Here is a 23101-nt window from a genome sequence, read left to right as displayed (position 1 = left end):
TCCATACCCCTAATAATTTTTAATGCCCTTTTCTGAACCTTTTCCAATTCCAATATATCTTTTTTGAGATGGGACGACCACATCTGCCCGCAGTATTCAAGATGTGGGCATACCATGGATTTATATAGATGCAATATAATATTTTCTGTCTTATCTATCCCTTTCTTAATGATTCACAACATTCTGTTTGCTTTTTTGACTGCCGCTGCACATTGATTGGATGTTTTCATAGACTCAGTTCTCCACAATGACTCAGTTCTCTTTTTTGAGTGGTGGTAACTAATGTAGACCCATCATTTTAAATGTATAGTTGGGATTATGCTTTCCAATGTGCATTACTTTGCATTTATCAACACTGAATTACATCTGCCATTTTGTTGCCCAGTCACCCAGTTTTGTGAGATCCTTTTGTAGCTCTTCGCAGTCTGCCTGGGACCTAACTATCTTGAGTAGTTTTGTATCATTTGCAAATTTTGGCACCTCGCTGTTTACCCCTTTTTCTAGATAATTTATGAATATGTTGAATAGGACTGATCCCAGTACAGACTCCTGGGGGACACCACTATTTACCTCTCTCCATTCAGAAAACTGACCATTTATTCCTACCCTTTGTTTCCTATCTTTTAACCGGTTACCAATCCATGAGAAGACCTTCCCTCTTATCCTATGACTGCTTCCTTTGCTTAAGAGCCTTTGGTGAGGGACCTTGTCAAAGGCTTTCTGAAAATCTAAGTACACTATATTCACTGGATCCCCCTTGTCCACATGCTTGTTGACCCCCTCAAAGAATTCTAATAGATTGGTGAGGCATGATTTTCCTTTACAAAAACCATGTTGACTCTTCTCCCAACAAATTATGTTCATCTATGTGTCTGACAATTTTGTTCTTTACTGTAGTTTCAACCAGTTTACCTGGTACTGAAGTCAGGTTTACTGGCCTGTAATTGCTGGGATCACCTCTGGAGCCCTTTTTCAAAATTTGTGTCACATTAGCTATCCTCCGGTCATTTTGTACAGAAGCTGATTTAAATGATAGGTTACAAACTACAGTTAATAGTTCTGCAATTTCTTGTTTGAGTTCCTTCAGAACTCTTGGGTGAATACCATCTGGTCCTGGTGACTTATTACCATTTAATTTATCAGTTTGTTCCAAAACCTCTTCTAATGACATCTCAATCTGGGACAATTCCTCAGATTTGTCACCTAAAAAAAGCTCAGGTTTGGGAATCTCCCTCACATCCTCAGCCGTGAAGACCATTGCAAAGAATTAATTTAGTTTCTCTGTAGTGGCCTTATCGTTCTTGAGTGTTCCTTTAGCATCTCAGTTGTCCATTGGCCCCACTGGTTGTTTAGCAGGCTTCCTGCTTCTGATGTACTTTCAAAAAGTAATAATAATTTTTTTTTGTCTTTGGCTAGTTATTCTTTAAATTCTTTGAGGTAGAGTCATTATCTGCTTTTCATTTCCCTGTACAGTTAGGCAGGGGGTCATCTGGAACAATGTGTTTATGTACACAGGGATGTCCCTTAAACCCTCCTGAGAGCTTGACAAAACTTTGGAGGCACTCTGCAGTCCTCTCTCGAAGGTTTTTAGGAATGGCAGCCTTATTTCTTCTTCTGCCTCAGGACACTTTCCAATGCCACTTTGGCAGGTACCATTACAGTACACAGGCTAGCAGCATATGGACCCTGGCAGCTTTGGGACATCAGATGAAGCTGTGCCTTTTGCGTCTTTGTTACCATCAGGAGTGAGATATCAGCTAAAATCACTACTTCTGTGGAAAATGGTGGCAGTATTCAGTGCTATTGCTCTATACTCTTTGTTTTATGCAACTGAGCATATCTTTCACCCCTGGCACGCCATACTCACCATGGTTGGTGCTGTGAGTGTTACTGTGCACAAGCACTCCGAAGCAGAAGTGTCAGTAAGCCTCTCTTCTTTACAACTTCAGGGGAGCAAGGGAAGGGAGTTTTGAATCATAACTTTCACTTTCCATTGTGACTGCACTGACACTGCTACCTCTGTGTGTTTATCTGTAGCGGCCTTAAGGGGTTCCCCCTCCCCACCTGCGGAATGCCTGAGCTAGCTAAGCAAGAGAAAGAAGAGGACTTGGAATGACATTTTCAATTAGAATCCTGCAAGCCAGTGCTGCATCAGACCACGAACGGAGAGCCGGGAGGACAAATATTGCAGACTTTATGGAGAAGATACAGAAGACAGGCCCAGGAGTCAGAGAGGGAGATGCACCAGGACGTAATGGGGCTTTTGCAGCAGCAAACACAGAGGCTTCAGACTCTTGTGGACCCACAGATTCAATAATTCCGAGTTCACCTCCTTTGCAGTCCATGGAGAACAGCAGTATAGCATCTCCCTACAACCCCCGGCCAACATTTCCCATTGCATCACGGACCGCATCCCTACTCTTACCACTCCACACCAGGGGATGTCAAGGAGAACCACAGCTTAACATACATTGACCTATGAGAGCCACGGTTGACATACGTGTAGCTGAAATGCGCATGAATGTGCCTTCCCCTTTTTTAAGCAAAATGGCTGGCGGCATTGAAAGTATCTACTTACTTGTGATTGTACACAAGATTGTACACTTTGACAACTCACAGGATCAGTGACAAACATAGTATATATAATCCTAAATGTACAGCAAGCAATACAAAAATAATAGATGCGTTGTCGATGTTATTCTTACATGTGTACCAAGCACCACATAATTCCCAAAGGTCCCCCAAACTGCATGATAAGGTAGAGCATGGTATACCACAACACATTATTGTGGCTCACTGTTAGTGCTCTTTCAAAGCCTCCCTGCACTGTATACTTCTGTGTTGAGCTCTTCTGACAGCCTTTGTATCTGACTGTTCAAACTCGGCAGACAACCACTCCACCTCTGCCATCCACCCTAGCAGCAACTTTTCCCTCGTTGCTTCACAGATATTATTAAGGACACAGCTGGCAGCTATAACCATTGGGATATTTTTCTCACTGAGATCCAGTCTTGTCAGTACACAACACCAGCACCCCTTCAATCTACCAAAACCTCTATCATTCTGCACCTGCTGAGTCGGTAGTTGAATCTTTCCTTTGTGCTGTGGAGGTGGCTGATGTATGGCTTCATGAGCAAGGGGTAGGCTTGGTCCCTCAGGATCATTGTTGGCATCTATTGCTTCACCTCAGTTTGGGAATGTCATATCTGCAAATCCATCCATTATGTCCTGCACATTGCCTGGCGTCTCACTCCTGTGTAGCAGGAGACGATTAATGGCCCTACACACTTGCATGACAATAGCCCCACGGTAGATTTTCCAAAATGATTTTGCATTGACTGGTAGCAATCCTGTGTTGCAAGTTTCCACAGTGCAATCACCACCTGCTTTTCCACTGTCAGTGCAGCTCCCATTTTGGTGTCCATGCTCTGGAGGGCTGGGGCTGGCTTGGCACACAGATCCAGAAATGTGTCCTTTTATATCCAAAAGTTCTGCAGCCCCTGCTTGTCATGGCAAACCTGCATTATCATGCAATCTTACCAGTTAGTGCTCATTTTTCAGGCTGAGAGAAACAAGCACTCCACCAGTTGCAGCTGCTCCACAAATGCTACGAACAGTCTTGAATTGGTTCTCAGTTTGTTCTGTCTGACCTCCTGGAAATTGTCATGTTCCCCGGGGCTGCTCTGCAAATACTGGAGGATCATGTGTCCTTTGCTTGCAGTACTCATGACAATTGTGCAGAGCTGTGCAGCTCCAAGCTTCTGTCACAGATGGCAGACAGCAGTGAGTCCCATATGGGTATCGGGGATTTTCCAAATAGGTATGAAAATCGTGGGCTAGAGAGTGCATTACGGCGTGGAGAAAGTTACATAATGGGAACTTGACCCCGTGCTCCCAGTCACTCCCCCATGACTTGTTTTTGCCCTACCAGGCATTGCCAAAATTTCCCAAAAGACAGTGTGCTGGATGGTGGCAAGCTCCATGCTGGGATACCTACTCATGGTGCACTGCACTCTGCATTGACACAAGCACTCCTGCTGAGTATGCAGAGTACTAATGCAAGGCACCAAGTATGCATCAATGTGCACAAGTGATATACTAACTGCAGCAAGCGGCTTCGTGCCAACACAACTTGCATCAGCAAAAGTTTGTAGTTTGAACATGACTTCAGAAAGCTATCTGTAGCAAATGTGGCTTCTCTTTCATATCCATTTTGAGAGAGTAATACTAAGGATTTACCCATTTTAAAAAATGCAAAGATAAATCAGTTGTCACACCTCAGAGGAGATTCTTAGCATGTTTTGGTTTGGATCCTATAGATGAAAAAGAAAAAAAACTATGGCATAAACCTGCTATCTGTACAGCCATGCAAATATATCATAAAAAAACTAAACAGATAGTCATCGGTATTATTTGTGTCCTTTCATCCAAGATGTAAAAGATCAAAATAATTCAAATCCTTTTTAGCCAGACTGATAAATAATATAGTTATATTAGGCTTATGCAAAGGTAGGCCAGATAATATCAGAACAGAGTTAAGAAGGACTTGTGGGTTAAAGATCTTTGACTTCAAGAAAACATTCTGTAGATTCTACCTGTTCCTCAGATCATATAATTGTCACAGCCGGTTGAAGCAATAGACCTCTGCAAATGCAATTTCAGATGAAAGATCCCTCTATAGCAGTCATTGTCACTTGATCCAATTATTTTCAAGGAAATGAACAAATTCAGTTTTTTTAACCTCCAAACTGATGTATCGTAGAAAATAATGCATGCAAGAGAGGATATCCCTGTAAATTACAGGACAAGAAGTCACCCTATGTGGAAATGCTACACTTTCAAGAGAAGAGAGCAATAGGATGTGTGAGGAGAGGTTGAGAAGAGTGGAGTGGACGGCGATGAGAAGATGCAGGACCAATCGCAGGGGGAGGCTGGGGCGAGGGGGGATAGGAGTGCCATTTGACCTGGACCTCAAGCTCAAAGGGGGCCTCAAATTTAGACACTTGTCAATGTTTTGACATTTGATAAGTTTCGCAGCTTGGTTTTATGGGAAGTACAAAGCAGTTCTGCTTGAGCATAATTCAAACTGTATTTTCTCCAGCTGTGGAAACCACACACTAAACTTTGTAGGTGTTGTCGGTGCTGAATCATGCAAGGAGGCAATTACGTACTTTGGAACTGTTCAGCAAATGTACAGTCTCTTCAGTAGCAGTCCACAAAGGTGGGAAAATCTGAAGCAATATCTTCCTGTTTCACTGCATGGGATGTCCGAAACTAGATGGTCTGTATAGATTGATGGTGTTCAACCAGTTGCGCAGCATTTGAATTCAGTGAGAAAGGCTTTAAATGAACCTGAATCTCTCAATCTCACTGCACAGGCTTGAACTGAACTTCAGTCTATTCAGAAGCACATGTCCAAATTTGAATGCATTCTGATGTAATCTTTGTGGATGAAGCTACTTACAATGATCCACCAAACTAATCTGGTAATCGAAGCACGCAGTGCTACACTTGATGTTGAGAGGGATAACATTGAAAGTCTTATCAATGACATTGAACCGATTTGTGAACAATGGGATGTGATCCTGGCTGAGTCCAAATTAGTAGCACAGAATATTGGCATTTCAGTTCTCCATCAGTCGCAACTTACCTACTGAATCCGATGCCGAGCAGCATTATAGGGTCAATGTCTTCCTTGTCATCACTGACTCTCTTCAGTTAGGTCTTACACGTCAATATGAGTCACTGTGACTAATTTGTACCCTTTTTGGGTTTCTTTGGCAGTTCAACAGATTGAATAATGAAGATCTACTTTCTGCAGCTGAACAATTTCAGCAACAGTACAACAAAGAAATCTCAAAAGATCTCCGTGACGAGGTCATCTTCCTCAAATGAATATATTCCACGAACTTTAAATTGGATTGCAAGCCAAAGGAATTGCTTCAAGAAATACTCGAACCTGGACTCTCTGGGGTGTTTTCTAATATCACAATTGCACTGCGTATTTTTGTCAGTTTGCCTGCATCAGTGGCTTCACGTGAACGCACCTTCAATGTGTTGAAGCAGGTGAAGAACTATCACTGTTCAACTATGGGACAAGAGTGTTTGAATGGGCTCGCCGTGCTTAATATCAGCTGTGACATTGCATGAAAGCTAGATTTAGATCAATAATTAGTGCATTTGCACAGAAAAAGGCTAGAAAAGCATTTGTTAAATTAAAAAATATTCAAATTGTCTCACTCTTTTTTTGGTGCCTTATTTTGTTTTCATGTGTCTTTTTTTCTTTTTTTAAATTATGTCTAGGGGGCTTCAAAAGCTGGAAATGCAATGGGCCTCTCTGGACCTCTGAGAGGACCTGAGAAGATGAGACAGCCATGCTTGTTGCAGGCATGTGAAATGGGGAGTTCAGAGGTCTGTAGAAAATGAAAGACAAGGTTTTGTGGAATATAGGAGTTTTGAGACATAACCATCCAGATGTGGGACAGTAACTCGACAGTACTCACCAGCAACTACACACCACACCACAGAAACCAATCCCTTACCCAGGAACCAATCCCTGTAGCAAACCTTGTTGCCTACTCTGCCCCATATCTACTCTAGCGACACTATCAGAGGACCCAACCACATCAGCCACACCATCAGAGGCTCATTCACCTACACATCTACTAATGTGATATATGCCATCATGTGCCAGCAATGCCCCTCTGCCATGTACATTGGCCAAACCAGACAGTCCCTACGCAAAAGAATACATGGACACAAATTGGACATCAGGAATGGTGACACACAAAAACTAGTAGGAGAACACTTCAGTCTTCCTGGACATTCTATAACAGATTTAAATGTAGCTATACTTGAAGAAAAAAACTTCAGAAACAGACTTCAAAGAGAAACAGCAGAACTAAAATTCATTCACAAATTTAACACCATTAATTTGGGACTGGGAGTGGCTGGCTCATTACAAAAGCAGCTTTGCCTCTCCTGGAATTGACACCTCCTCATCTATTTTTGGGAGTGGACTACATCCACCCTGATCGAATTGGCCCTGTCAACACTGGTTCTCCACTTGTGAGGTAACTCCCTTCTCTTCATGTGTCAGTATAGTAGTGCCTGCATCTGTAATTTTCACTCCATACATCTGATGAAGTGGGTTCTAGCCCATGATGGCTTATGCCCAAATAAATCTGTTAGTCTTTAAGGTGCCACCGAACTCCTTGTTGTTTTTGTGGATATAGACTAACATAGCTACCCCCTGATACTTGTACAGTACTTAAGAGCGATGATTAGCCAAGACATTCCGCTTCATTCTAGCAGTGCTTATAGCTATGTAGAAGGTTAAAATGATATGATCTTTGTTACAAAATTCTATAGTTATCAGTCCAGCTTTCAGGTGAGTTGGAGAGGTTGGGGATGTCCCAGTAAAGGATCTGTCTGTGAGGCAATAGCCTGGGCCTTTGGTAGTGATTTTTTTTTAAAAATTACTTTAATGTGAAAGGGCAGTCTCCAACAACCATTGTTTTTATATTTATCTGCTTGGAATAGTTAGATGCTGGCTCAGTGATCTACTGGCATTATATAATCTCTCCCAAACTGGGTGTCTCAAACCTAATTGTATGTTTCCAGGCCAGTAGAAGCTATGAGTAGAGTGGAAGCAGTCTGCTGAGACCCTGGCTGGAGGAAGTACCATGTATTGTTAAGTTATATTGCTGAGTTCTAGTGGGAATCAGTTCAACATGGGACATTTCAATGTTAATAAGAAAGGAAGGGTATATAAGAGGAAAACCCCAATACATATAAAGGGCATGACTTTTTATACTGTTATTTAACACCAGCGATAGCATAAGAACGTGCAAGAATGGCCATACTGGGTCAAACCAAAGGTCCAGCTAGTCCAAATCCTGTCTTCCAACAGTGGCCAGTGCCAGGTTCCTGAGAAGGAATGAACAGAACAGGTAATCATCAAGTGATCTATCCCGTCTCGCCCATTCCCAACTTCTGGCAAACAGAGGCTAGGGATACCACCCTTGTCCATCCTGGATAATAGCCATTGATGGACCTGTCCTCCATGAATTTATCTAGTTATTTTTTGAACCCTGTTACAGTCTTGGCCTTCACAACATCCTCTGTCAAAGAGTTCCACAGGTTGACTATGCGTTGTGTGAAGAAACACTTCCTTTTGTTTGTTTTAAACCTGCTGCCTATTAATTTCATTTGATGACCTCTAGTTCTTGTGTTATGAGAAGGAATAAATAACACTTCCTTATTTACTTTCTCCACACCAGTCATGATTTTATAGACCTCTATCATATCTCCTTTTAGTTGTCTCTTTTCCAAGCTTTCTTTCTTCTTTCTTGCTTCTGTGTTTGTGGGCACAGTTCATTTCAGTTAGACAGCTAAATATTTGACTGTGGTATTTAGATATCCACAATATATTAATTGAATTTGTATGTAACTGTGCCCACAATCTTAGGTGCAGAAAAAAAAAAAGGTCAGCTTTTAAATATCTGTACTAAATTGTCAAAGAAGCTGTTTTAATTTTGTCCTCTTAAGTTCTTGGGGTAAGAGGAAGAAAGTAGTTACGTCCACAGTTTTAACTGATATGTCTCATTAAAATGTGGTATCATGGTACTGTGTAAATGTTATTCATGCTTAAATATACAGTACAGTCTCAATCTGTTTATTGAGGGAGAAAAACATTTTGTCACAATGAAAATTTCTTATTTAATAATCCTGCAGAAAAGATGTTCTAAATCTTAAAATTTAATAATGTGTACCATTCTGTTAAAATAAAAGCTCTGTACTCAAAACTTTCCAGCACGTACAAGTGAGGAAATTCCAAGCATTCTGCTGTGACAGATACTGTTAGTGGGAAGTTGTCCACTGACGTCAAAACAGAGAATGGCAAACAGCTTTGTTCATGTCATATAAAAATGCATAGTCTTGGATAAACTCTGCGTTAGTAACAGAGCTATCAATGATATATGGGCAGCTTCACATGCATTCCCATGTGCATTCAATTCAATTCTACATTCCAGATTTTATTTAATGAGCAACTGATGGAGCCAAGACCTGGCACTGCACAAAATACCATAGCCTATTTTGTCCAGTCCTGAAGGAAAAACAAGATGAACAAATTCAGATTTAACACAGGATTATTACAAAGTTGTGACTTTTATTTCTCCATTAATAATTCTGAATAACACATTTGGGATGTGTAAAATGATGGTTAATTTGTAAAAAGAGTTTGTGCCAAAATTCCTGCAGTAGTTTAACCACTAAAAAACCAGTTTCGATTAATGTGAGTGATATGTATGTAAAGCATGCAGAATTATCAGGATGCATCTCATCTTTTTTTGTATTTACATTTTAAAAAAAAGTTATTTCCTTGAGTTGTGTTGTCTAATCAGCATTGCTATATCATTTTTTTTGGTAATGTAATGCATTTCTTCAGGTTCATTGTGGAGAGACAATTTTAGGGTTAAGTCATGTCCCCTTGATGGAGTTGGTGGGGAGTGTAGTGTAGTGAGGTGTTGTACAGTTAAGTATACATTTGTGCAAAGAGATTTGTGCATGCAATTATTCATGCCCCTGGACTTATCAAGCTCTTCATATAAATGGGAGTTTTGCATGTAAAATGAGTGCAGGGTACACCTCTTTACATTTGTGCAATTCTGTACTGGCAAGGAGATGGATTAAAACCGGGTTTCCCTATTTCCCTTCCAGACAAAGACATGTTTTCTTGGACCCCTCCCCCAAAATTTCTTATTGTAACCATAGGGAGGCAAAATTTAATAACTGTAGCCATATCATAACAAATACAGTTATAAAAAAGAGAATCAGAAAGTAAACTTGGTAAACTTTGCTGCCCAAAATGAATCCTCAGTAATTTTCTTTTGCCGATGCCTTTAACGTTTCCGGAAAATATGCACTTCTGCTCTTAATTTGAAGAGTCTACTCACTTCTGCTTCTAGCTTTTGTGTTGTGCCACAGTTTTAAAGACATTTTTAGCAACAAGAGCTTGGTGGTATATAAGGGAGTGAAATTGCGAAGTATTAGGTGCAGGATTAGGCATCTGTTTGACCACGCATATATTCTTACCAGCCGTTGACTTGGCACCATCTATTCAGATGGCAATACACGACTCCCACTGAATGTGGAAGTCTTTGCCAGCTTCTTGAAATATCTTGAATAAACATTCTCCTATTTTCTGTCCTGGCACAGCTTTACAAATGAATAAGTCTCTTTCAAGTATCAGAGGGGTAGCCATGTTAGTCTGGATCTGTAAAAGCGGCAAAGAGTCCTTATAGACATGAGCAGCTAACGTGGGTAGTGTTGGAGTATAAGCATCTGACAAAGGGGGTATTCACCCATGGAAGCTTATGCTCCAGTTTGTCTCTTAGTCTATAAGGTGCCACAAGTCTTTTTCAATAGAACAATCAGAATATACAATAGCCATAAATACGAAGTGGTGCAGCCCCAGAAATATTGGTTGAATCATAAGGCTGAGTTGTGAAGTAGTCATTTAGCCTAAATTTTGAAAGCAATTGGCCTTGGACTTCCTTGGCCACATCACTAATGTGGCACATAAGATTGTTGTTCAACAGATGCACTGTTTTCACTTTTCTTTAAGCTCTATAATTTCTTAAACCGTATTTTTCAAGGCTTCAAGTTTTCTCTTCTTTAAAAAAAGCCCTCAGGTTCATCTATTCATAATAGATGTTTGTTTCTAAGTGTAACAATGACTTGAAGAGCCAGATCTTCAGAATATACTGTGGTACAGAATCACTCTAAAACAGCACCTGGTATATGTTGTATGTTTGTGTTTTCATTTATCTTCCTGTACCATAATCAGAATAACTTCCAATGTCCTTCTCAGAAATGGATGAAGGTCTTCATCCCAGACTTGCATGACGATGTGATCCCACCACTCAGTGCTTGTTTCCCAAGCACAAAAGCGGTGTTCAACAGTAGTGAGCATGTCTGTGAATGCCACAAGCAAACTCGTGTCATATGCGTTACTCGAGTTGATGTCGTCGGAGTCCTCACTGTCACTTTGGATCATAAGGAATAACTCGACTGCCAAATGTGACATGCTAGTGAGACTCGTCAGTATACTCCTCAGCAGTTCGGGCTCCATTCCCGCAGACTGAAAGGAAGACAGAGCGTGGAGTACAAAAAAAGTTGAAAGATGGCACCAAAGGTGGATGGAAGCACAGGGATTGCTGGGATGTGAACCGATGCATCACGGGGCATTGAGACAGGACCCAGAATGCCCTGCACCCTCTGCCCCCTTCCCACAAGCCACAGTGCCAGAATGGGAAGAGATGCTCTGTGGGATAGCTGCCCATAATGCACCACTCCCAATGCTGCTGCAAGTGCCACAAATGTGGCCGCACCAGTGCGCCTGCGGCTATCAGTGTGGACAGACTGCAGCGCTTTCCCTACTGTGCTCTCCGAAGGCTGGTTTAACTCAAAGTGCTCTACATCTGCAAGTGGAGCCATGCCCTCAGAGCCAACTGAGCTGGAACACTGAATGAATGATGCATGCGGTGAGGTTCTGTGAGTCTCAGCAAGGTCCTCAGGCCTTAGTGATTATAGAAGATGCTTCTGGTAATCCCATTTCATGACTTTGTCATAAATAACATTATAATAGGATTTATACTATTTTACAGAAGGTAAATATAAGAGCACCTGCACGGGCACAGGCTTAATACCATTTTATTAGCAGGAGCTGTAGTAGCCTGCTAAGCCCCCACACTGTACTAAACTGTGCTGGATCACTAATTGGGCTTCACACGTTACAAAAATATGGTGGCCTTAAAGAGGCACACTTCTATTGGACTTACGTTTTATATTCATTTTTTAATTAATGAGAATTAGAATTTTGTAAAATATCACCTTTTTTTTATGATCTCTGGGGCAACCCTTCAACCCCACATATCTTCTCCTTTGCAACCTTTCGTGGGGGCGGGGAGGAGGTGGGATTGGAATTTACAGTTTGCAAAACTTTTCATTAGACAACCTGTTAATAATAATGGTCAAGTTTATTACAGTAGTACCCAAGGGACAGTCAAGAATGGGGTCCCATTGTGTCTGGCACAGAGTAACAGTCTGGTCCTGCCCCAAAGAGCTTGCAGTCTAAATAGACGAACAGGGTGGAAGAAGGGGTATAACCTAAGCAGAGTGAACAATATGATGGCAACAAATGTCATGTTAATTCCATGATTTTGTGTGTGTGTTTGTGAGTGTGTGTGTGTGAGAGAGAGATTGATTTAGTTAGGAAGGGATAACCTACATGGAAAGAGAAGGGAGAGGGGATATTGAAAGGAAGGTAGGTGAAGGACAGAACAGGGAAGAAGAGGGTAAGAGGGGCAGGTGTGAGTGAAGCTGAGGAGAAGAAACTGAGTGGGGGATAGGACAGGGTTGGACCAATCAGGACAGTCAAAACTCTAGAGAGTTCTCTGAATGTCCACAGGTCCCTGCTTTGGCTACTTCTGCAGCTGCTCCTGGACTCTGTGGCTGATTCCTCTCTGCAATTTTTCCCCAAGGTCACATATGGGGGAGGAGGCAACATCTGGGCTTTAGTTTTGCAAAGTGTTGCAGGGATACTACTAGGTCTCTTCCATCTAACTTTTATGTTCTTGGAATCTTATTGTTTGATTGTTCTGAATTGGCGAATCTTTCCTCTTCAGACTGGGGTTTTGAAAAACCGAATAGTGTAAACTTCTAAAACCTATAAAACGTCTAAAGAATTTCTCCTATCTCTTATTTAAAGTACAATAATTACATAAAACTGTATGTCAAACTGCTATAGAATAGGGTAAATATGAAATGTTTTACCCTGGGATTATCATACTCTCTCTATAGGTTTTTATATCTTTTATCATATGCTGCATTTAAAGTTTTAAAATTATGGATGATAAACACTACCCACATTAGCTGCTCATGTCTATCCATGCAGCAAAGCTAAACATTTTGTCAGGAAAAAGGTCTCACATCATAAAATCTTTAAATGAAAATAAATAAGCATTGCATACAAATGTAATACATAACAATAAACTCCAACTGCATTGTGTCTCCACAGTGTGGGGAAAGAAGGGAGTCTTCAGTTGATTTTGGAGCATGATTAACAAGAACTCATAACTAGTGGAGGCCTAAAACTTTAAGCATCTTAGTAACACCATAATTATATCAATAAATCTAATATCAGAACACTGAATGTTATAACAGAGTCTCAGTGTTGTGGTACATAATTACAGATAGTCTTTTAAGACTTTGTCCCAGTTTTGAATAGAACAGGCTTAGTGACTTGATTCACAGATCTCTGGATTCGTTTTTCTTCAACATTAAGGGACATACCAAAGCCATTAATGCAATAATTTAGCTGTGTAGATAGAATTGAAATTTTAAGGTTATGAATTGACTTAAGCATAGTTAGCACTGTGTCTTGTATACTCTGATCTTCTGAAACAATGTATCAGACTCCTTAATGGCTTAGTACTAATGAAAATTCATCCTCAAGATGTTGGTTTAAATGAGTATCTAAACGTGTGGGTGCTGATGTACAAAACCATGGGAACAGGCCATCTGAATTGTGTCAGTAATACAGTTGGATTGGCTTCTTCTTTTGTTGTATTTCAACAATTCCACTACCTATGCCAACCAGCAGCAGAAAACTAAAAATACTCACAGAGGGTCTTCGAACTGCAAGGACGGTTAAGGATGGGTTTGGGACAAAGTTTAAAGAGTTGCAAGGAAATATACCTTCTTAGCACCAAAATTCAGAAACCACAAGAGGGGCTTGATACTGGAAGATGCTGAGCATTGCGGCCTCAATCCAGCAAAGCACTTAAACCCATGTGAACAAGGCACAAGGACAATGTTAGTGCCTAAAATAAGAAGTGAAATAGATGACTCGCAAAATGCTGCCAAATGAACAGTTAAGCAAACTGGAATATAGGACCCGTTTTCCTCTAACTCTTTTCAGTTATAACCATTTTAGGTGTTACTTATGCGGATAATAAGTACAACATTTTCAAACAGAAACACAATTTTTTCAAGCTCTCCGTGCAAGATGGGTGTGTGCCTAAAACAGCAGATAATCTAAATAGATATTTTAGAGCCAGAAAGGAGCTCCTTTTGAAAAATAAAATTACATTTCTCCCAATCTTTCTCTCTAAATTCTTACCTACCTTATCCTTATTACTCATTATTTAATTCTGACAGAAGTAATAAGGTCCCCATGTTCCTTTCCTTCTGGAAATACCAACTAGCAAATGTCATTTTGCCCATTAATAGCGAAGCCATTTTGTCTTATTCGCGTGATAAATTATGCCCACTCGGTCTTTTGAGTATCATATGTCTTGGGAAGCAGAATTTACAATTCAATATCAAATACTCCTATTACGGACTGAAGTAGATCAAATCTCTTACCAAATTCTCTCAGGGAAAGTTAGATATTACTGCCTGACCCCTATCCTCTGGAATGGGGCACATAAGAGTCATGAGATTCTTCAGAACAGTATCTCCAGCCTACCTCCCTGTAGCATACATATGAAAAAATTTCTGCTGTGGTAAATTGCTGTTTGGGGGGGGAATCCTGAAGTTATTTCTGGTAATCAAAACTACTATAGAGGGCAGTAAAAAGAAAAGAAAAGAAAGAAACCAAACAAGCAAGCAAGCAAATAACCTCCAAGTGTCAAAACCAAAGAGAAAAAGCTTAAACTGTAGGCGAGCTCAACTCAAGCCCATCCTTTGGATATCTGAGTCACTTTTCAGAGGAACAGCCGTGTTAGTCTGTATTCGCAAAAAGAAAAGGAGTACTTGTGGCACCTTAGAGACTAACCAATTTATTTGAGCATGAGCTTTCGTGAGCTACAGCTCACTTCATCAGATGCATACCGTGGAAACTGCAGCAGACTTTATATACACACAGAGAATATGAAACAATACCTCCTCCCACCCCACTGTCCTGCTGGTAATAGCTTATCTAAAGTGATCAACAGGTGGGCCATTTCCAGCACAAATCCAGGTTTTCTCACCCTCCACCCCCCCACACAAATTCACTCTCCTGCTGGTGCTAGCCCATCCAAAGTGACAACTCTTTACATAATCAAGTCGGGCTATTTCCTGCATAGATCCAGGTTTTCTCACATCCCCCCCACCCCCATACACACTTTGTTCCCATTCTAGTCCCACCCGAGCCATCCACACCAGGTGTTATAAAAATATAAACACTTTAAAAGTGTTTGATAATTAAATCTTTTGTAGTGAGGTACTTCCACATAATTTGTATGTTTCATCCGACAGACTGAAGAAAACGACAAAGTCTCTTGCCCCCGCACCCCATAAAAGTGAGAGAATTCTAAAAAACTCAAAACAACCCCCTGAAATGCATGTCTTATTACAAAGAAGGGGGTATGGTTTTGATATTAAGCAAAAAGTATACCAATTACAGAGGGGAAATAATTGATTTGGTTCTCCTATTAATTATCTACATATATGTATTTCAGAGGCTACAAACCTTCTGAGTGTTTAGTTTTGAAAGACATTAATGGCATGTGTACCTCAATTTTTTTCTCTTTATCTGTTAGCTCTGAATTTCAACCTGTTCAGTGAGGCCTAAATTGTTTTATTCTATTATTTATATTTTAGCTCAGGCAGTAGAATCAGATTCAATGTTGCTGCTGTATTTTCTCCTATTTTTGTACTAGTTTTATACAGGTTTTGTGCACTTTCCCTTTCCCCTTGTTGCAACATAGCTACAGGGTGTTATTCCATTCTCACCTCTGTTTTACCTTGTCATTCCATTGGCTTCAGTGGAGTTACTTCTGATTTTTTTACTGGCATAAGTGAAAACCGAATCAAACTCCTTGTTGTTTGGATAGATCATGAATACCCCCTCTGTTTTCTACATCTGCCAAGTGAGGTTGCTGAATAACCTTTTTTTGCTAGCTTCTCCCATCCAGGAGTGGAGTCTGTATTAAGCATACCTTCCCAAACAGGTGTTCCTTGTTGAACAAATTACTGTTGGTACTTGATATATTTATATTTATCATTTCTAGGTTGAGAAGCTAATGGTTATTTGTTTGTTTTCCTTTTCCAGGTCCTATTTAAGTGTTGTAAGAGAAAATGAAAGAATTGTCAGATTTTTTTTTTTTTTGATAATAAAGGTTTTAGCCATTTGCTTTCTCATCAAAGAAGTTTTCCGATTAAATTAATCTGCTTCAATATTCATGATCGGTAGAGGCCAAAAGTGGTTTTATTTTTTCCAGCTACTTAGCTGTTGACCAACTAGTGCAACCAAGATGTCATGCAGATTTTTGACCAGGAAACAGTTTGTTTACTTTCTGCAATTCCTCGGAGAATGGTTTTCTTTACTAATGTCATAGGTAGTGTGGAACTAGTGTTCTGCATGAGAAAAATTTCTGTTGATTACCTTGATTCCATTTCCTCCCATTGATGAGAACAAACTTAAAATTTTCAAAATTATTATGAGATGAAATTAACAGCTATTACATCAGCATCAAGAAGGTGGTAAACTCACACGTGCTGTATAACAATCCAAATGCTGAAATGTAGAACTATGACCAGACATACAGGAACCTCACTGCACAGCATTGATTTAGTTGTACCATGTCATATGCACTCTAAAATTTGGAATTGCTTAATTGTCTTTCATAGTAAAGAAAGTACTTAGAGAATACTGATTTTCTCACTATAGTCAGTCAAGATCGATACATTATTATTTAATATGTAGATATCTGGAAGAAAGAGGTAGGCTAGAAGGGTTCGTAACATCCACTCCTCCTCCTCCTTGTCTATTCAAGATGGGGTTTTGGCTTTTTTTGTTTTTCCTGGAAAATATTTAGTGATTAAATTAAGAGAGGTAGGTCCAAACTTAAGTTTTTGTTGCTTTTGAAATGAGAAGTCGTGCATTTTTAACTTTTTTAAGATTTAAATGGGAATACATGGAATGCAAACATGTATTTGGAGAGCTTCTCCCCTTCTTCGTTTTTTTCATACCTTCTTGGTCCTTCCTTGATCACTCTTCATGCCCCCAGTGATGAGATAATATCAGTGGTCCATTTCAGCTTCCCAGATTCAGTAACTACTTTCAGATTCTTATCTCAAAGTTTAGAGTTCTCAGAGATGCCACTATACTACTCTTATTTCAATGAAATTCATTAATCATCTTTGCAGTTGGTCTTTTAGTAGAATGAAAAATGTTAGCATCCAGGAAATATCAGGCTAAATCCTGCTGGCTTTAGTCACCTAAGTAATCTGCAATGGGACTGTGTGTTTGAATAAAGCCAGCAGGATTTGGACCATTCAACCTGAACAGGAATATCCCTTGTGTAACTTTCAGTTGAATCAGACTTTCAAAGTAGGGCGGAAGGAATTTTATTGTTATTTGAACATATTAATGTATACAGATATTAAGTTTTTATTTTAACCCACAAAAGCAAGGGAATTCGTAGCTGAAATTCTATTTCTAATCATCCCATTTTGCCAGAATTTCAAATTGAATATTATAGGCAATACAGGAAACATTGTGAGAGTTTCAAGGTTATATTGTTTACAAAAGCCCTCTCCCACTTACTCCTCAAAAACAGCACATTCATTATCAATTTAAAAGGGTGTATGTAGCCTCTAGATGTCCTTCACTCAGTTTATTGTTGATATGGGGGTAGGGGGGAGGCCCCCCCCTTGCAAAAAAGTGCCTTCCCTACTTGCAAATCTTTACAGTTTTTACTACATTTAAAATCTTATCCTACCTCTAAACAAGACACAACAGGACAGCTCTGTTATCTGTGTTATCTAGATGTATTGTTGTCACTACTTGATGTATCAGGGACTACTGTAGGGGAAACTGTTTGGCATGTTTCTATCATACCTCCTCCTCAGCACCTTTAGACCCAGAATAGAAAAGTAAAGTCAAAGAATAGTAAAAGCTTGAATCCATGCTGGTCACCTCAGGGTCTGACTTAAACCCACTAAAGAACCAATATTTGTTTGAGATGGAAACTTCTACTTTAAGGCAAGATAGTGTCCTGCATGCTGGAGGGTGGGGTTGTGGAATGGCTGTGAAGTGGCTGGTGCCTCCTATAAGGAATTCTGGCTGAGTCATGATTACCCTCTGTAATCTTAAATAAACTTCTGGCTTTCCTCCTTGCTTCCCAGCTCCCTCATGAAACATTCAGAAATGGTACGTGGTCCTTTTAAAAAATCCAATTTAAGCGTATCATCATATACCTCCACTTTAATGGGTCTTGTATTATTACTGTACAGTGTAAAAAAAAGAAAAGAAAATATCACAGTAAGCACTGTAATATAACTTCAGAGAAAGCAGTTCAGGTCTAACCTTGTTTTTTAAGCAGATAATATCACTGTCTATTGCTTTAACATGAAGGAGTTTTTAATGTGATTCAGTGCAGGCTACAGCTGTTATCGTATTAAATGAGTTCTGCTGGAGACTGGAATTTCCAGACAGTCTTGACCGCTGGGAGGTGGAATGTTGCACTGACGTCAGGAGCTGCTCCTGGGAATGTTTTGCATTCCTCTTCCTGGCAATGGTCAGGTGGCTTCCAGCAAGAAGGAAGGAACAGCCGCTTCCAAAAAGGAGGGGAAAAAAGAGGAGGAAAAGAACAGTTTATAATAAAAGTATTGTGGAGGCGGAACTCGTGTTATAAGCCAGATTTGAAATTAGAACCAGATGTTTTGCTTTTGAAAGCTGCACGAATGTTAAATGCATCTATTAATGACTACGATGGTTGAAGTATTTGTCTATCTGTTGCACTTTAATCTCATTGCTCTGTATTTAAACACAGTTGAGAAAAAAAGATTTTTGTCCCTGGGATTTGAACAGCTTCTTTTATAAAAATTATCAAAAATGACCCTTCTAGGAAAAAAAGAGACATACTTATACATAAAAAAGCAACAATATGTATTTGTTTTATGCTTTTATTACTGTTTTTATTCTTCAGAAATAAAATTTAGTTTAATTCTGAAGAATACAGTCTTTAATCCAGTAAATTTCTTACCTTGTGCTAGTTGGAAAAATATACTTGGTGTAAATCGGAGGGTTTGGAGTGTGTAACCGCTGTTTGCAAAATGATTCCCTTTTCACTTACCCTGTCTTTAATATCACTGCCAAGTTATATATTAAAAGCAAAACAATAGCAGATTCTTAATGCAACATCAGTAAAGTAGGAATTACACTAACTGTGGGAAGTGCTTTCGAAATACTACATGTAGAACAAGAGAGGTACAATAAGTTCACGGTTTTTCAGGAATATTTTTGCCACTTGTATTCAATGTGTACCCATTGCTTGGATGCAAATAGTTAATGTAGTAAAATGCTGAGAGACAAATCCTGCCCTCACGTTCAGTGAGTGCATGGGGTCACATTTGCAGCAGAACTGATCAGATGCTAATGTATGTAGGAGAGGGTAGGATTTGGAAACTCTTCCCGGGGAAGCATGCCCATTGCCCGTCACTGAACCCTGGTTTGCATGGTATTTAAATTGCGGTGTAGAAGAGGGAGTTTTCAGGAGCTGTTGGGCTGCGGCCACCTCTAGATCCTCTGTGGTAGTGGCTGTATAGTGACTTCAGAGCTGCTTTCTGGCCTTGAGTGTGGAAGGATTCTTTCCACCTCGCTCCATGGAGAACCCCCACTACCTGTCTATTAAGGCTGGAGACTGATTTTACATTTATGGGCCAAATGCTGCCCTGATGGCAAAACTATTGTGGTTTTGCTGCTATCTGTGGATATGTGTATGAAGAAAACTTGGATGGGAATGTTCAGAGCCTTGCTGGGATCCCTGTGTGGCAAGAGACATGTGGCAAGGACCATAGCTAGGGCTACAGGATCCATTTGCTGCACTGATCCACTGGGATGAAGGCACATGAAGGGTTATTTCAGCTAATAATGATGTAGAAGCTGCAGAGCAGCTGCTTAGACTATTCCATGTCCTGAGGAGGATTCTTCCTCTCAGCTCCCTTTTCTTCTACCGAGTGCCCAGCCCAGCTATTTCGGCTGGGTGCTGGAATGGGATTTAGCTTTCTATGCATTCTTCTTGCTTTCCTGCCTTAGGTCTTCCATGTGGTTCAATTGAATCTCATATAATAGCAGGTTTCAGAGTAACAGCCGTGTTAGTCTGTATTTGCAAAAAGAAAAGGAGTACTTGTGGCACCTTAGAGACTAACCAATTTATTTGAGCATAAGCTTTCGTGAGCTACAGCTCACTTCATCGGTGAGCTGTATGTAGCTCACGAAAGCTTATGCTCAAATAAATTGGTTAATCTCTAAGGTGCCACAAGTACTCCTTTTCTTTGTGCATATAATAGCAGGAATGTGTTGTTCTAAATGGAGTAAATACAATAAAGGTTTGATATTTCTCTGAGGAATGAGTAGTGATTTGCGCATAAGGTAGTACATTTCAGCTAATCTGATTTACTTATGATATCATTGTTCAGAATGCTATTTACCTGCAGATGAGAGAGTTACTGAGTTTATTATGGTAAAAGGTAGGGTATTTGATAGCCACAGTACATTGCAATTAATAATATTTATACAGTTCAGGTGAAGCCTGTGAATGTGTGAGCTTCCTGTTGTACACTGGAATGGATAGGCTGTTTCCTGTTGCAGGGGTGGATTATATTCTGAGGAATTTCCAGAAATGTTGAGAAATGCTGATTCATAGTGTACAATCATATGAACCAGCTAAGGCAGGGTTTAGGGAGGCTTTTGAGTTCTTGGCTGAAGCAAGCAAAAATGTTGCTGTAATGTACTGTTTTATTTTTAGCAAGAGGGCAAGGCAGTGTTACTTAGATTGAGATATTTGCTGGTGGTTTCAAAATGACAGACACTTTTGAGGTTTGCTGTGTTTTTCTAATCTATTTTCAGAATTTGGAAAGCAGGTGGTTTTGCTAAAATACTTAACCTTCTCTATTTTCCCACTAATTGGATTGTTGTAAAAGTGTCTTAAAGAGTTTGTGCAAGAAAGGCTTTTACCATTCTCACAGATCAGAATGCCTTTTTCAGGTGTAAAATTACAGTAACCATTTATTTGTTGCTGAATCTCGCTCAGTACCTATGTTTGCTGAGTCCTTAGGTTTGAAGAGTTGGGACTGTTGCTCAAATGGTGAAAGGCGACACATGTGCGATTACTGCTATGATGGGTTCAATTTAAAAGCTCCAGCACTTTTGCTGCCCCATCTCATATTTATTTTTAGCCGTCACTTCAGAAGGAATTGTCAAATTGCCAGTACAGATTTCTTTCTGAACAAAACCTGCTACCTGTTGTTTTCTGCTTGTGCAGGCCAGAGATGGGGCAAAGTTTTGCTGATAAGCCTGGTAACTTTTAAGCCTGTCTTCAAAATCCATCTTCATAATCTTTTCTTTCCTCTTGTTCTGCTGAGCCAAGCATATTTAGTATTTTAGAAAGGTCTCTGATGTGTATATTGTTCCACGAAGTCCTTCATAAACTGAAAGTTTATTTGGAAAAGCCACCATAGACTGGCTAATTATTACTAAAATTGCTGTCAGCATTTGTGTGTGCATATATATATGAAACAGAGCCATCTTTTTGTCTGTTGTTCAGTAAATCATGTGGTGTTGACTAATGAATATTTAATATTGTGCTAATAACTCGGCAAATTTCTTCTAATCAGTTTGCCTATCATTCTTTGCACCTGTAGTATTCCGACAGTCATTCAGGTTTGAGTCTTGCGGTATTCAACGTTAATCATGTGATTTTGGTCACAAACATAGGTTTATTGTCCTCAGTAGGACCACCATAAAAAGTATCTTGTGTGGGTCAGGGAATTATATAATTGCCCCTCTGCATGTTTAAATAGAACAATATTCAGGCAACATAATATGAGTATATTTAGTAGTGCCTGTTATTAACTGATGTCTGCCTTTTTTGTTTCAAACTTACTTTGTGACTCTATTGCTGACCTCTAAACAAGATACTATCAAATACTGCAGAAATGTCCTGGACTAAATCTTTAGAATTCGGCAGATCAAACCCCAAATTATGGTTTTGTTTAATTTAAATAACAAACTTATTAGACTGTCTTCATTATCCAAGCTGAATAAAAAGTCGTAAGTAAACACAGAAATAAATGTCAAGAAGTAAATTACATTTTTAAAATGTTTCAGTTTTAGTATTCTAAGGTATCACCAATAACAGAAGAAAATATTTGGTTTTAAATATTAGTACGTGCTTTTTAACTCGCCACCTCAGTCTGTAGGAAAAGTATTTGAGATATATATTTGCAAAACTGGAGATAATTTAATCTTTCAGTAATGAGAGGCTGTGTGGTCTAGTGGATAGAGTATGGACGTAGACTCAGGAGACATGAGTTCTGTTCCCAGCTCTGCCTCTGCCTGCTGCGTGATTTTGGGCAAGTCACTTCACCTCTCTGTGCCTCAGTTTTCAAATCTGGGGTAATGATACTGAGCTTGTAAAGTGCTCTGAGAGCTACTGATAAGAGTTAGGTATTATTATTAATGCCTCAGTAACAGATATTCTAAACTTTAATGCAGCTGCTCATCCAAAGCAGCATATAGCAGCAAAATGGGAGACGACAAACACACAGAGATTCTATGGCTTTCACTTAAGCTCATTGCAAAGGTTTCTGTTGTTGATCTAGTGGTAAAGGACAGACCATGTCACTTTACAGCATCGTAGAAAGATCTGTTTAACGGTAATTAAACAAGGGAGTATATGTGACCTATCTTTCAGACTTGAGATAAGTTTGACTTATCTACTGTGGGTCTATAAACTGAGCCCAACTTATCAGCTGCAGTATTGTTGAGTCTAAGTATTCAAAATCATGAGTAAGGCTCCCAAAATTTATGAAACTGGCTTAACATCCTTGATGTTCTTTATTTGATTTCTCATTTTTATCCTTGTGCATTCATGATTTAAAGCTTTTCTCCACAGCTGTGTGGACAGAATTTTTTTAAAATTAAAGATGATATTCTCACATAATCATGTGACTCCAGGAGTTTGGGGTTTTAAGAAAATGGCCAAATGTTGTTAGACTGATGATAAAATTGCAAGAGTTGGCAACTCTGAAAGCTTGTACT

At 39.6% G+C, this 23101-nt stretch overlaps 1 protein-coding gene across 3 annotated transcripts in view; it reads left to right on the top strand.

Annotated features, from left to right (window-relative positions):
* SPIDR (scaffold protein involved in DNA repair) overlaps positions 1–23101 on the top strand; it is a 333236-nt gene that overhangs the window by 141589 nt on the left and 168546 nt on the right. The window lies entirely within an intron of this gene.

This window comes from Caretta caretta, chromosome 2 (assembly GCF_965140235.1).
Source record: "Caretta caretta isolate rCarCar2 chromosome 2, rCarCar1.hap1, whole genome shotgun sequence".
NCBI classification, from domain to species: Eukaryota; Metazoa; Chordata; order Testudines; family Cheloniidae; genus Caretta; species Caretta caretta.
This window is presented reverse-complemented; position numbering and strand designations above follow the sequence as displayed.